Genomic DNA, 14,585 nt, shown 5'->3' on the forward strand with positions numbered 1-14,585 from the left:
ATTTTACTTAAAACTCCTTGCTTTTTTTTAGCTTTCGTGTATCTTTAAAGAAATATTCATATATTTTTTGTATATACATATATTTTTTTTTTTTAAGTCCCACTTAAGCCTTGATAACGCATTTTTAAATCGAAATATTCGAATATTCACAAAAAAATAGTGGTGTTAGCTGTTAAATGAGATTCATAAGCATATTATTTATTCTTATAAAAATGTATGTACATAGGTGTTTGTGTATATATGTATTCAAATGTATATAAGTTTATTATCGAAACCAAATTATTCTATCTCTCTAAAAAATTTAGTTCATGAAAATGGGTATTAAAATTTTTTTTTTTAACTAAAGTCAGTGTGTGTATGTTGTTTTTTTTTCGAAAATTGTTTGCACTTTACTTGACCGACTAAAATTAATTTTAGTTTCCAAGCAAAATATGTTTGTACATAGTTAGATACAAAAGTATTTCTTCATATTTGCAAATATAAATTAGTGTGTAATCTAGTGATGTTTTCCAATTATAAATGTTCATAAAAAATTAACGAAATTAGCATAAATAAGTTCAAAACCTAAGTATTTAATTATCAATTAAAGTATTGATATTTGTAAAACCAGTGATTGGCAAATAAAATTTATAAATAAAACGAGAATATTTTTATAAAAATCGATAGTTTAACAAATTCAATCTAATATCATATTTTGGTTTGTTTCCGACAACATTTCTACGACTGTATGTGTATATGTATGTTCTTTCTTTTTCAAGCGAAATCTAAATGTTAAAATTAAAAATTTAAATGAATATTGTAACAGAATGTAAACAGCTGTGTAAACGTACTACGTAATTACTCGTATGTAGAAAAGAGTTTAAATTAAGTATACATACGTACGAAAAAGCATACATAAATAGTTTTCTCTGCCACGGTTTACAAGTTCCTTATTTTTCAGAGCGCGCGCATATCCAAGTTGGCGCGCTTTTTTTTTTTTGGAGGGCTAGTCAGTTAAAAGTGAAAAAGTAGTTTGATTATCTGAATGTAGTTGCAAATATTTTATAAAAAAGTTGTTAACTAATTCTAGAAAAAAGTTTGTTGGTAGGGCATGTATGCGCAAAAATATTTCAACTCTATGTGGTTTATCGTGCAAGTGATATTTTTCCTATCTAAAAACAGGAGAAAAAATAAGTGAAACAAAAAACAGCCGAACGAGCATGTTGTTCTTATTTTTGAATGCAAAATTTTACTTTGTAATACTCAACATGAAGACTTACTTAATTAGACCATGAACGAGCGATACTTGAATGATGGGTTGATAGAGAAAAGCTTAGATGTTTAAAAGAAACGCAACCCAGATGTATTAAACTTCCCGGTCATGAAGTATTTGGCAGAAAGTGTTAATAAGCGGAATACTTTTAGGCAGCTTATATTCGATGTAAATTTTTTTGTAATTTTACAGGCAGTACACGCGATATTTTTTCTTTTAAAACGATTGTTAGTTGGAATTGAAAAAATAATCATTATTTGCGGCCTTAGTGATATAAAACATTTTAATCTTCTACATACATATCCTACTACAAGTATCAGCAGGTTGAATAAATGAGATGTGTGCTTTAAGGCACGACCGCACTGAGCAGCGCGACACGGCGCGACACTTTTTGGTATACCGCACTGAGAGTTTTTAATTTATTTGTATCAAAACCTTCAAACAAAATGGATACCAGTGATGCTAATGTAATGTTCATGCCATTTATTTTAATTTTCCTTGGCTAATTGTTCTCGAATGTTATGTTTCTTTACATACAATTTTCTTCTCGAATTAATTCATAATATTTACTCATAATTCGTAATACAATTTCTTTGAGTTAAAAAAATTGTCCGAAATGTTATGTCATTCCGCGCGACTTTTTTGCCTAGTTGCACCTTTTTTCCTAGTTTGCCACTGCAGCGCAGTGCGGTATGCTCCATAAGAATCCATTCAAATAATATTTTGCTGCGCTGTGTAGTGTGGTGTCGCGTCGCGCGGTGTGCGGTCGTACCTTTAAAAAATGCCAGCCACAAAAAATAAGCAGGGTGTTAAGATTGGGAGAAAAAACCTAAATATGCTGGAAATGATCCGCGTACAAGTAATATGAAAGAGGGGCGCAAGGGCGCATTAGTAACATTAACCGCCCTGTTCCTATGACAAAACTAATCGCATGATTACAATTTGCTTTATTTACTGTGGCCAAGACTTTGTCGTCGAATTCAATAGGTCACAAAATGGCAAATGTTTATGAATAATAATAATAGAAATAATAGATTGGCGCTTACACAATCATGTCTATTCCTGTATACGACGGATGCCTTTCGTACGAATATACATAATCCTATGACACTTAACGAGTGTAAAGGAGTAAGGAGAGGCAACTACAGTTTTACGCCGACTCTTGGCACAAATACACCAGAAAGTTTGCCATTGTCTGCCGAGGGTCGGCCGCTATTAGAAAGAACCTAAAATCATATTTACGACATAGTATTACAAGGATAATAGTGCATTTCCACCAAGGCTTAACTGCAGTTTATGCCTATTGGTAAACATAGATTACAGCTTGAAGAGGGTAATTACTCGTATTAAGAATGTACAAGCAAACTAAAGTCAAAAAGTAAAACGGAAAAAAATAAACCTTGCCAATCACCGCCGGTTAAAATTCTTGGAACTTACCTCAGCTCTTAGCTGCAGTTAAGCTTTTGGTGAAAATACGCTATAAGATAGTTGCAAGTCTTTTGTAAAACAATTGAAAAACTGTAGGTAAGAGACTTTAAGAGACTTTCTTTCCTCTAGCATGAAAGTCTAACAAAAAAAAACTCTTTTAACAGAAATCCATTGAGCATGTTCCACATTATAATTTTCGTTTTGTTCGTGCTGCTCCAATTGTCCTAATGGCCGCGAAAGCAAAGCACTGGCGTGCCATTCGAAGGATCCGGGGTTCGATTCTTATGTCAGTGAATTTTTTATTTTTTTATTTTAATTATCTTTCCCTTTTTTAATTTAATTTTCTTAAATTTTTTTCTTGTTTTATTTTTATTTTTTCCTTTTTAATTGAATTTGCTTTTTTGTTTTAATTTAATTTTCCTATATTTTTCAGAATTTATTGTTTTAAAAAGAGAATACATGTTTTTTTTTTAATTTCATTTGATTTATATCTTAATTTCTTTATGTTTTCTCTTTTATTGAATTTTATATTTTGTGTCAATACAACTTTCGTTTAATATTTATATTTTATTGTTTAAAAAAATAAAAATATTTTTTTTTTTCATTTAGTTTTCAGTTTAGGAACTCGTTTTATTGTTTCATATTTTTTAATAGTTTATTTAATTTTCTTCTACTTTATAAATTTTATTATTTCAAAGCTAAAAATATTTACATACACACGTATATATTTCTTTAATTTCATATAATTTGTGGAAAATAAGTTTATTTTTACTAGCTTTTATTTAACTTGCTATGTATGTATGTATGTGTGTAAGTATTTTTGTTAGGGGCAAATCTTTCAATCAATTTTTGTTCAACTTGCCGATGACCTAGAGGCGTGAAACTTCACAGTTGGCTCAGAACTCGATACAGCAAGAAAGATGAATTAATCCGACAGGTGGCGCAGGAGTCGAGATATTTGAAAAACCCGTATTTATAACTTGACTTGATTCACATTTAGATCGTATATTAATTATATGAAAAGGAATATATTAATTATATGAAAAGGAGTAACGGATTTATGGTCCGATTTCGATCATATTTATTTAGAAAGCATGGGTTAAAAATATTATTTTACCATATTTAATTTAATTTTCTTTTAATTTTTACAGCCTATTTCCACTAAAGGCTTAACTGCAGTTAAGAGCTCAGAAAGTTCAAGTAATTCCATCATGGGGTGATCGGAAAGGTTTTTTCTTAAGTTCTGCCTTTTTTTTCGTTTGCTTCTACTTAATAGGTACAATTACCCCCTTTGAGTTGTAATCTCCGTTTTTCAAACGGCATAAACTGCAGTTAAGGCTTGGTGGAAATCAACTATAAGATTTTTTTTTTTTAATTAAATCTTTTCTTAATTTTTAGACTATGTATATTAAAAAAATATATATATAATTTAATATTTTTTTTAATTTAATGTCATTTAATTATTGTTCCTCCTTTAGTTTTTAGTTTCCATTGTTTGAAAAAATATATGTATTTTTTAATTTCTTTTAACTTTTAGGAACTTACATATTTGATTATTCTTTTATTTTTCTTACTGATTTTTATTTTATTTTTTAGATTCTATTGTTTTAAAAAGATTTTTTTTTGTTTTAACAAGAAAAATATTTTTTTTTTTTTTATTTCTTTATATTTTAGGAACTCGCTTGATTTTTTAATAAGAAAAATATTTATTTTTAATTTATTTAATTTTTAGAAACTTGTTTAATTTATTTTTAATATTTAGTTTTTAGTGTTTAAAACAATATTATAGCTTATAGCTAAAAGACAAACAAAACAACGCTTAGACCACCTCTTTAGCAAATCTTTCAGTTAGTCGTTGGCAATTGTTTTACAAAAGGCTTTGGCCTTTCGAAAGACTGTGCTTGAAAGACAGTTGCTATAATTGCTCTGATAGGCACAACAGTTAAAGTAATAGTCATGCGACTAGTTTTGCGGGAATAAGGCTGAAAAGAACGTGAGACTTGACCATTTTCTTATTAAAATCAAACTTTTCTAATGGATTGATTTCAAAATAATTTATTCACTGAAAATTAAAACAATTCTCACAAAGTACTCGTATAATCCAAAAGATTTGAACAGCCAGCAATCAAAGTGTTTATTTAATGAAAATATATAATTTACTTTGTCCATGTGTGTTATATTTTTCGTAGAGTACAAATAAATAGATATGCCTAAACTAAAACCAATAATATAATTTAAGTAAAATGTATTTATCACTACATACTTAGTTAAATTTTCACAAACAAACCAGGTATGAATTAATTGTTTCTTTCTACTTTTCTCTCTCTTTCTTAATATCTCGTTCTCTCTCGTTTCGTAATTGTTTGCCTTTGATTTGTTGTTATTTGTATAAATTTTATTTATGCTGCTTGTAAATTTGGCTGCTTTAAATGCTACTCAAAATGCCATCATTGACACTCATCCACGAAAAAAAAACTTCAACAACATCAACTACGACAACTACAACTACGTTTAAAAAATGCAATCGTTTTATATGCTGCTGTGTCTCCTATTACATGAAAAACATTGAAAAACACTGAACAATACAAACCAAAACATGCAATAAAACAATTCACCAATACACATACATCCAAATACATATGTGAAACATGGAATACAGAAAGTTTAAGGCTCCATGCCGGCTAGTTGCAGTGCGGACAAATGTCAATGTAGTGAAAGGTAGATACATACACATGTACCTTTATGAGTTATTTTAAGCGACACGGATCTCGGTGAAAGTGCAAAAACAAACTCATTCACACACACACGCATAAACATTCACGCACACCATGATGCATGGATCCATTTACGAGCATCACTCAAAGGCAAGCAGCGCTCAAAATATAGATACTTTTATACATAAGTACGACACCAGAAGCACATGTATTTAAATCAGTGACTAACTGGTGCATGAAAGCATATTTTTAGGCGCACTGTTAGTCCGTAAATTGAAAAAGTTTAGCCATTTTTTGCCAAACACATATTTAGATGAAATTTTTGCTCTTCCAACCAACTTTCTTTGTGTTGACGTGCTGCATCTGCAAAAGCAAAAATGTATATAAAAATATTTTTTTTTATTTACATATAGGTACTGTTGAATGTCAAATATCTATGTGTGTATGTATAAATCTATTAACGGTAAAGGCAAAGTAAAAAATTTTAAATGGCAACGTATTGGATAAGCTTTACTTTAACGAAATGCATTCGATGCGCTGAGGAAACGAAAGCTTTACAAATAAACAAAATAGTAGAATTACTATAAATATTAGCAACACTGTAAAAAACGTAAACTGGAAACTAACAAAAATAAAAAGAGGTAATAAAAAGTGAACTAAAATGAAATAATAATAATTTTAATAGCTGTTAAAAACTAGTATACAAATTTATTAATTCAAAACTTTTTAACTGAACAATGAAAATTCTCAGAAAAGAACTGCGATAACTGTTACTTAATCGTTGCTGTAGAGAATCTAATAGATATGGAAATATGCGATATTCCTTTATGTGGAGGAGGAGGCTGGTTGTTTTGGAAGATAAACCCCATTTTAAATATTTATAAGCTCATATGTATGCACCTAGAGCCGGCTGATTAAATTAGGCGCCATCTACCCGGTAATTACATATCCATATATATATGCATCGGAAAAGATTTCTATGAATTTGTTTTAGGAAGCGTCAAAAACCTTAACCTCCAATCGTCGCAGCAAAAAAATCGAGGGCTACCATAATTACATAATGACTTCATCGGGTGATGGACAGTGTTGCCGCTATGCTTCAATTTTAGCAAAATTCACTAGTTTTTTCCTGTGTGTTTAAATGTTAAATTTTTCTACTAATTTTGCTAAATTTTTTCGTCAAAAAAGTCAAAAGGGGTAATTTTCCTAACCCCAAAAATTCATAGGCAGAAGAATTCCCATTTTAATAAATTTTATTTTAGGAAAACTGTCATGCAGATTCCTTGGAAAGTTCAACTATATCTCCCTCCGCACACAACTGCCGATCCTCTTTCGTAATATTGGCAAACCTCCCGGTTTACTTCTACCATGAAAACGTCTCTCATAAAAACGATTTGACTTTAAGTCTCTTCATTTGCGTAACAGATTAAGACGAACATTATGGATAATATGATACGAGACTCTATAACTTTGCTTCTAAGAAAGCGCGTATACTTCTTGTATACAGGCCCCAGCGAAAGAGCATCGTTCGGCTACTATCGTCTCTTAGGTTCGAAACCAAATCAGCCGCTTACTTGGCCAATATGCCAACTGGAAGGCGCCCAGAATAGACCAGCGCTGTTTTATCCGACACAATTTTGAACGCGCTATATACTCGAAGCATTCGCAACCATATAGCGGCATCATGCATTATCAAAGTCAGCTATCTCCTGTTCAAAACAATATAAATGACTTTAGAAGGTTTGACTTAGAAAAAAAAATCCCCTTGAAATATTTTATATTTTTGCACCTATGGCAAATTTATCGTTGCAATATTGTTTTGGAACCCAAAGGCATATTTCTTGTGTAGTTTAAAGAATATATTCGAAATAAAATTTCACGGCGAATTTATCGAAAACCTGTATTGTTGACATGGTTTAGGTTTGAATATCTGCAGACCTTGATGGAAAAAATCTGAATCAGCGCATCAAAACCCTGCGAAAGAATGTAGCCTGATCTCAGGATGTTGAATTTTGTCAAACTTTGTAGGCCTGAGTAAATCTTAAATATAAATATTTGATTGTTGGTGGTCGCTTCCATTGAAAGAATCAGAAAAACGGATTGCCGTAATCGCTTTGTAAAATTTTGTTCTGGAAATCAAGTGGTTTCGGCATTTTTCCATCCATAGTACTTTTTTCGAAGCAAATTCGTTTCGAAATACATATGTCGAAAAATCTTTCCTCATCATAGCAGCCAGTCTCCTTTTCATGTCAAACCAATAAATACAGCTGGATACAGGAAACTTAAGAAACTATGTAGAATCAGCTCAAATTTCAGAATTTATGTAGCGTTAGCTGGAAATTGATTAGAAATCTTTCACAACCCCTACTGCTCGCTATATTTATATTTTTTCAATATCTACTTAAACCAAGCAAAAAACAAAACCGACTTCAATTCTCATATAAAAATTTAGGAGTACCGTTAATTTATTCATGATCCAATGATCGGTTCTAAACAAAATTGGTATGGGACCAACCTCCCGATAGAAGAAGAATTATCGAAATCGGTTGGGGTGGTCCATAGTTATGCGGTAACATATGTACATACATAATAAAATATTCTGACGATTTGATAACCTGCTCCTTTTTTTGAAGTCGGTTACAAAAAATAAAAAACAAAAAGAACAAAAAATAAGCAACCAGTGAATTGATGTTTAGTAAATTTCGGTCAGTAAAGCAAATTAAATTAAATGCTGCTACAGAAAATTAGCTCAAAATTTTAATTTAGCTATTAAATCAAATAAATTCGCATAATAATTGGGATAAAAAAATTCTATGTGTATGTATTTCATAAGCACTCTAGACTGGCGTTTCGGTTAATTTTTCAATATTGACTGGTTATAGGCTAGTACGGATAAGAAAAGCAAATAAAAGAAAAGAAGAAATCCAAAAACGAACAGGGTGATGCGAAGCTAAGGCTTCTTATGTATGAAATTGCATAATTTTAACCCATCAACTCCTGGTACACTTTAGCTAATTGGCCGGCCTATTACTGAGGGGTATATGCACATACGCATATACATATAGGGGTAAATCCATGTCAAATGTTTGGAACCGACTGCTTTTGATTTGGATGAATTTTGGTCAGAACTTTTCTGTAATTATTTACCAAAGTTCTGCCAAAGGAATAAAATTTCAAATTATTTTCGAAAGTTATGTAAAATTCTAAATTTCACAATTTCCGGGATTTTATAAGTTTATATTTTGAAAATCTCAAAAACTATTATAGTTACAAAAATGGAAATAGTCTTATTTTAAAGCTGGCAATAAGAAAAAAATAAAAAAAAAACTTCGCAAAAAAAAAAGAAATGGAATTAAAAAACATCATAAAAGCAAAATTCAAAAAATATTTTGGCTATTTTTTTTATAAACGATACCCCCAACTGATCTTAAAATATCCTGGAATTTGCAAGGCATGTTTCTAAAGATATGAGTTTTTGAACTTTGGAAAAAATTCTCTAAATAAAGTTATGTGAAACAATTTTAGTTTAATTAAAATTTATTTTTAATTTTAAGTTTGCAAAAAAAAAAATTCCAAGTGCAAATTTAAAATGTTAAAAAAAAAACAAAAATAACTTATTGAAAATTTCAGGATTGATCTTTTAGGATAAGTAAGAGGTATTGTAAAACAAACTTCGGCTCAAATTTATATAAGTTGTTGGTTATACGATTTCTTAAATTTCAAAATTGTGTATTATTCAAATTTAAAAACAGCCCCAAATTTCGCCTTTAAAACCAGACTAGATATTCAAAGATATTCAAATTTTAACTGGCAAAATCCGAGAAATTGTGAAGTTTTGAACTTTAAAACAAGTAATTTTTAAGCAAAAAACAAAACCGACTTCAATTCTCATAAACAAATCTAAAAGTATCGTTAATTGTTCCATGATCCAATCATCAGATCTAAGCCAAATAAGTGCGGGACCACCTCTGAGGTACCACCTTTCCTTTAAAAAAAAGAATTATAGAAATCGGTTAACGTGGTCTAAAGTTATGCGGTAACATACATAAAAAAGTAAAATATTTATTGAAAAAACTGGAATTTCGTTATAGTAGTTTTGCCTTTTACGATTTTTTAAATTTTAAAACTTTTAACTTCTAATCTAAATTCGAATTTTTTATCACAATTTTTTTTTTATATAACCCCATATATGTATCACCTTTAAAACGAAATCAGCGCCATTTTTGTAACTTCATATACAAGTCTTTGAGACATCAAAACAAAAAAACTTTGCAAATTTCAGAAAATCGTGACATTTTAAATTTAAAAAAGTTCCGTAGTTCATGCCTTTAAAAGAACAAAAAAACTTGCTTGAAACTTCAGGAGCTTTTAAGATAAGTTAGGGGTATTTTAAATTAAAAAATGCAGCCAAAAATCTCTGTTATTTTTTTAATTTACAAATTTTTTAAGTTAATTTGTTTTATAAATTCAAAAAATTAACTTGCAAAATCCGGAAAACTATGCAATTTTGGACTCTCAATTTTTTCTTTTGGATAAAAAAAAATCTGTCCAAAATTCATCCAAATACAAAATGGGCAATACCAACCATTGGCCCATATTTGTATGTCTATTTGTGAGCATACATACATATCGGAAGAGTGACATTGGGCTGGAGAGAGAATAAAACGACATATGTAGATTCGTATAGCACAATTTGGATTAGAAATTAGGTAATTAGATATGCAGGCGGTACATATATGGAATGTGGCATAGAAAGCAGATTCACAGATTCTGGTGAGAAATTTTTTTTTTCACGGGCAGAAATAGAGCCAACAAGTATAAAAAGTGTTAAACTATCTTCAAACAAAACTAAACAACGTCAAAAAAGCAAGTATCCTATTTGTTTTAAGCCTAACCAAACCTGCCACTATTTAAGTATATATGTAGATAGAGAACCCGTTTAAATTAAGCTTTTAAAAACTTAATTTACCCTGCAGAGAAGCGGAAAGTTTTCTCCATTTTTGTCCTGTCCTGCCTTCACTTTCGGCTATCAGGTCTCTCTCTAGTCCAACTATTAGGAATATGCCTACGAACTAATTCCAATTCTAATTGCAATAAAAGTAGAACTTAACTTTCGTGAAACTGTTAGTATACTATAAATAAATCAAGATGTGTGTACATAAGTAGATAAATATTTAGTCATTTCAATGTCTTTTATGCCTTTAAGAGACTCCGAACAAAAATTTTTATATTGTAACAAAAAAAACAAGTAAAAATTTAAGTTCTTATAAAATGAGTGTAGTAAAAATATGTACTATATGTTTGAAATATACGTGTACTTTGTAGTCTTCCGAAGCCAAAAAAAAAATTTAACAAATACATACATAACAAAGGTTCTCCACAAAATAAACGAAACCAACCTAATTACTCTCAAAAAAGAGAAAATACAAACATTAATATATGTTTAAACAATTATTTGCAAAACTAAGACCAATAATAGCAACAACCAATTATAACAGATTGAAAAAAAATAAACAAAAACAAAATGCTCGTAGAACTCTTGTACCTTATAACGAAACAAATCCCAAAGCTTTTTCAAGTAGTAAATGTAAATTTTAAATACACATACATACATATGTACATTCTGCCTAATGTATGTACTTACTTCTGTAAAATATAAACGTTAAGTCGAACATTGAAACAATAACCAAAACAAATACTATAACACTATGAATCTATATTCTACATACAATAAATACTATTCTTCTATGCATGTACGAGTACTACTAACAAACATATGTATGTATGTCTTACGAGTTGTCCAAATATATTGCTGCATTCACGAAATACCACACACGTAAAAGTTGTGCCACCAGAAGCTGATGTGTGTGCAGTCGAGATATGTATATCTACTATTAAATAGAAAACTTGAAATTTGTTATTCTAAATAAGCTGGTAGAAACTACATACATATTTTTAGAGATGTGTTTGAAAGAAAAACCAATCAAGTTGTTGACTAGTCACCAAAAACATTGCAATTTTAGGCAAGTACAGGTTTAACGAAAGTCTCGAAACTACAAATACAAAAAAAAACAAAACGATTTCTATTTCAATAAAAACCTACTTGTAAATACCTATGTAACTAGGTTTCCAGTTTCCTATAGTGTTACTAGTGTTACATTAACGTTTTAAGCGTTTCTCGAAATTTTACTGCGACTTTTTGAGTGTGTTACGTAGAAATTAGACTTTTCAAATTCACACAATACACAAACACAAACGAAAAACGCTTTATTAATACTCATCTACCAAAATGCAGTAAAGAGAGAACGAAAGTTTTTTTTTTTTTTTAAGTTATACAAGAGCCATATTAGTACGTACTTTGGATATACAGTGAAAGCTCCCATAAGCGGACACCGATGTTCACCTAATTTTTGTCCGCCTATGAGAGATGTCCGCTAATGGGAATTTTGTAAAAAATTAAGTTAAAATTCAAACTTAAAAAATTGAAATTACGGGTTTCTAAATTAAAATAATATTTATTCTTCCATATACAGAGCTTCACGTCCGCTTATGGGAGTTTTTTTTTTATAACTGGAAGTTTTTGAGTGTCCGCGTTCGTTTATCGGAAAGTCCGTGTATGGGAGAACATTTCGTATGAGAAAAAAAAACAAAAATTGTTCGTCCACTTATACGAGATGTCGGCTTATTGGAGCATCGGTGTATGAGAGCTTTCACTGTATTTAACATTCATGTTTGTCTGCTACAAAAATCATCTAAAAGGACTCTGCTTTATAAAAGCTTTCAAACTTATGAGAGCAGCTTTGAACCTAAGTTCGATCAGAAGGTTACTTTTAAGTAGTTTACTTTTAAGTATAGGACCACATCTTGTTTACTTCAACATAAATCGTCCGATCTCACATAAAAAAGCTAGTGTTACGCGCGCTTTGACTTTTCGCCGACAATATATAAAAATGCGATAAATCACTTAAAAAAATCTTTAAAGTCTTTAACTTTAAGGACTGAGACTACCCAGCGCAATAGTCCCTAGCTCCAATAGCGTTCAGCGTTCTGAATCAAACGCATTTCATTCCAGTTTTCTCAATTTCTGCTTAACAAACCTCCTCGTTAGGTTTGGAATAAGGATTCCTTGTATTCCAAAAAGCTCTATTTGCAATGGATAGCTCAAAATGTTTTGAAATTTCTAGTTTTGGAACTATTGCGTCGCGTATATACAATACATATAAGGTCATTAGCAAAATTAGTTAGGATCAGGGACCGTAACAGTTACAACTTTTATTAAAAATTGCTCTTTAACAACTACTTTTAGATTTTTATTTAATTACTCCCTAAATAGTAGTTTTTTATGATTTTTATTTTATAAATCCAAAATAACAATTATTTTTGATTTTTATGTAAATAATCTGCAAATAACAGTTATTTATGATTTTTAAATTACACATCTTAGATAACAGTTATTGAAGACTTTTATTTATAAAAGTCGTCAATATAAATCAGTCATTGACTTTTATTTTTAAGATCTTACCTATAAAACTCATTTGTATAAGTCGTAGTAAACCTTGGTTCTCCAACACATTCTTAACTGCGAAAAATGATAAAAAAATGATAATGAATTTTAAACATATGACTTAAAAAGGAAAAGTCAGTGACTGATTTTTATTGCTGACCTTTGTAAATAAAAGTCTTCAATAACTGTTATCTAAGACATATAATATAAAAATCAAAAATAACTGAAATTTACAGATTATTTAGATAAAAAACAAAAATAATTGTTATTTTGGATTTATAAAACAAAAATTAAAAATAATTGTTTTTTTTTCCATAAAAATTATAATTAAAAATTTATTTTCAAATTTAATTCTCGGTGAAAAAAGACATCGATTGGTATTTATCAATTAATTGTAGAACATTTCCTTCATAGTGAATTTTTCGATGACAGTTTTCATCAATAACTGTTATGTTCGGCCCCTGGTTAGGACCTTCAATAATATATATGTATGTAAATATTACTACACCTGAAATCAAGCAAAATACGCATCCTCACAGCACAGTTTGCTGGTAGTAGAACAAAAAAAGGGACAGAAAACCTGAAAAGTAGTTTTTCTTAAAATATATACTCTTTGATTTTAAGGGCAATCAGGTGGGAATATAAACCCGGAAAATGTTTGTTGTAAAAAAATGCATAGGCCCCAGCGCCTTATGTTGTGGTATGCAAAATTTTGGAAAAATTGCTCTCTAATAATCAGTTTCGAGCAAATCGGAAAAGAACGTATAAACATTCGCCAATTTCATTCCGATCTGAATCTTAATTTACGAACTATGTAACTAAATTTAATTTTATGACGGTAAAAACTTATCAAATGTTAGGTCCTTCGAGGTAATAAAGAAAAAAGTTTAATAACTTTTAAATTCGTACAACGACTTTTGGAGTCACCGGCTGAACATTCGTAAATATGCTAGTTTTCTTTGCCGGAAGAACAAATAACATTTTGGAGCTGTATAATCGACCCTTATCCAAAGTTTGCTGATTCTCACCGAACTTGACCTACTCAAACCGATGTTGCCCACTCTCTCCATGTTGCCGAATAATATTGGGCATATACCTACCTAAAAAATTTAAGGTGAGGGACTATTGTTGACTTCTAATAAAAAAAATTACTAAAATATAACCTAGGTCTTATAAAGAAAAGAACAAAGCCTTTGAAAAAATTTCTTATTTTCGATTACTACTCCAAACACGAAAAAAAATTTCACACAAATTTTAAAAGTTCTGTAAATTTTTCAAGATTCACATAGTTTTCGAAGCATTTTTAATAGTTTAAAAGGATGTCCTCAAATTTTTAAGACATTTGTATTTGTAAATAAAATAAAAGTTTTGATTTTTATACGACGAGAGAGAACTTCACTCCTCAGTAACCTACTCAGTCCAAAGTAATACTTGTGAGCAAGGGTAATTCTCCTCTTTGGATTTCAATTCAGTGATAATGCCGGTAAACGATGGTCGCTCAGTTTGGTATAGCATTTATTTAATGCTGTTCTTAATTAAATCGATAAAAGGTGAAGTATACTATCCGTTACGGTTTACCCATTTCCTCAGCTTTTATCATTATTTATTAGAAAGTTCTGCTTCAAGTAATTTTTACATTATTATTTCATTTCTTTTACATTTGGTTGGAAGTATAAAGAGGGTCCTT

The sequence above is a fragment of the Rhagoletis pomonella genome, unplaced genomic scaffold, assembly GCF_013731165.1.
Source record: "Rhagoletis pomonella isolate Grant_MI unplaced genomic scaffold, Rhpom_1.0 Rhpom_scaffold_00002, whole genome shotgun sequence".
NCBI classification, from domain to species: domain Eukaryota; kingdom Metazoa; phylum Arthropoda; class Insecta; order Diptera; family Tephritidae; genus Rhagoletis; species Rhagoletis pomonella.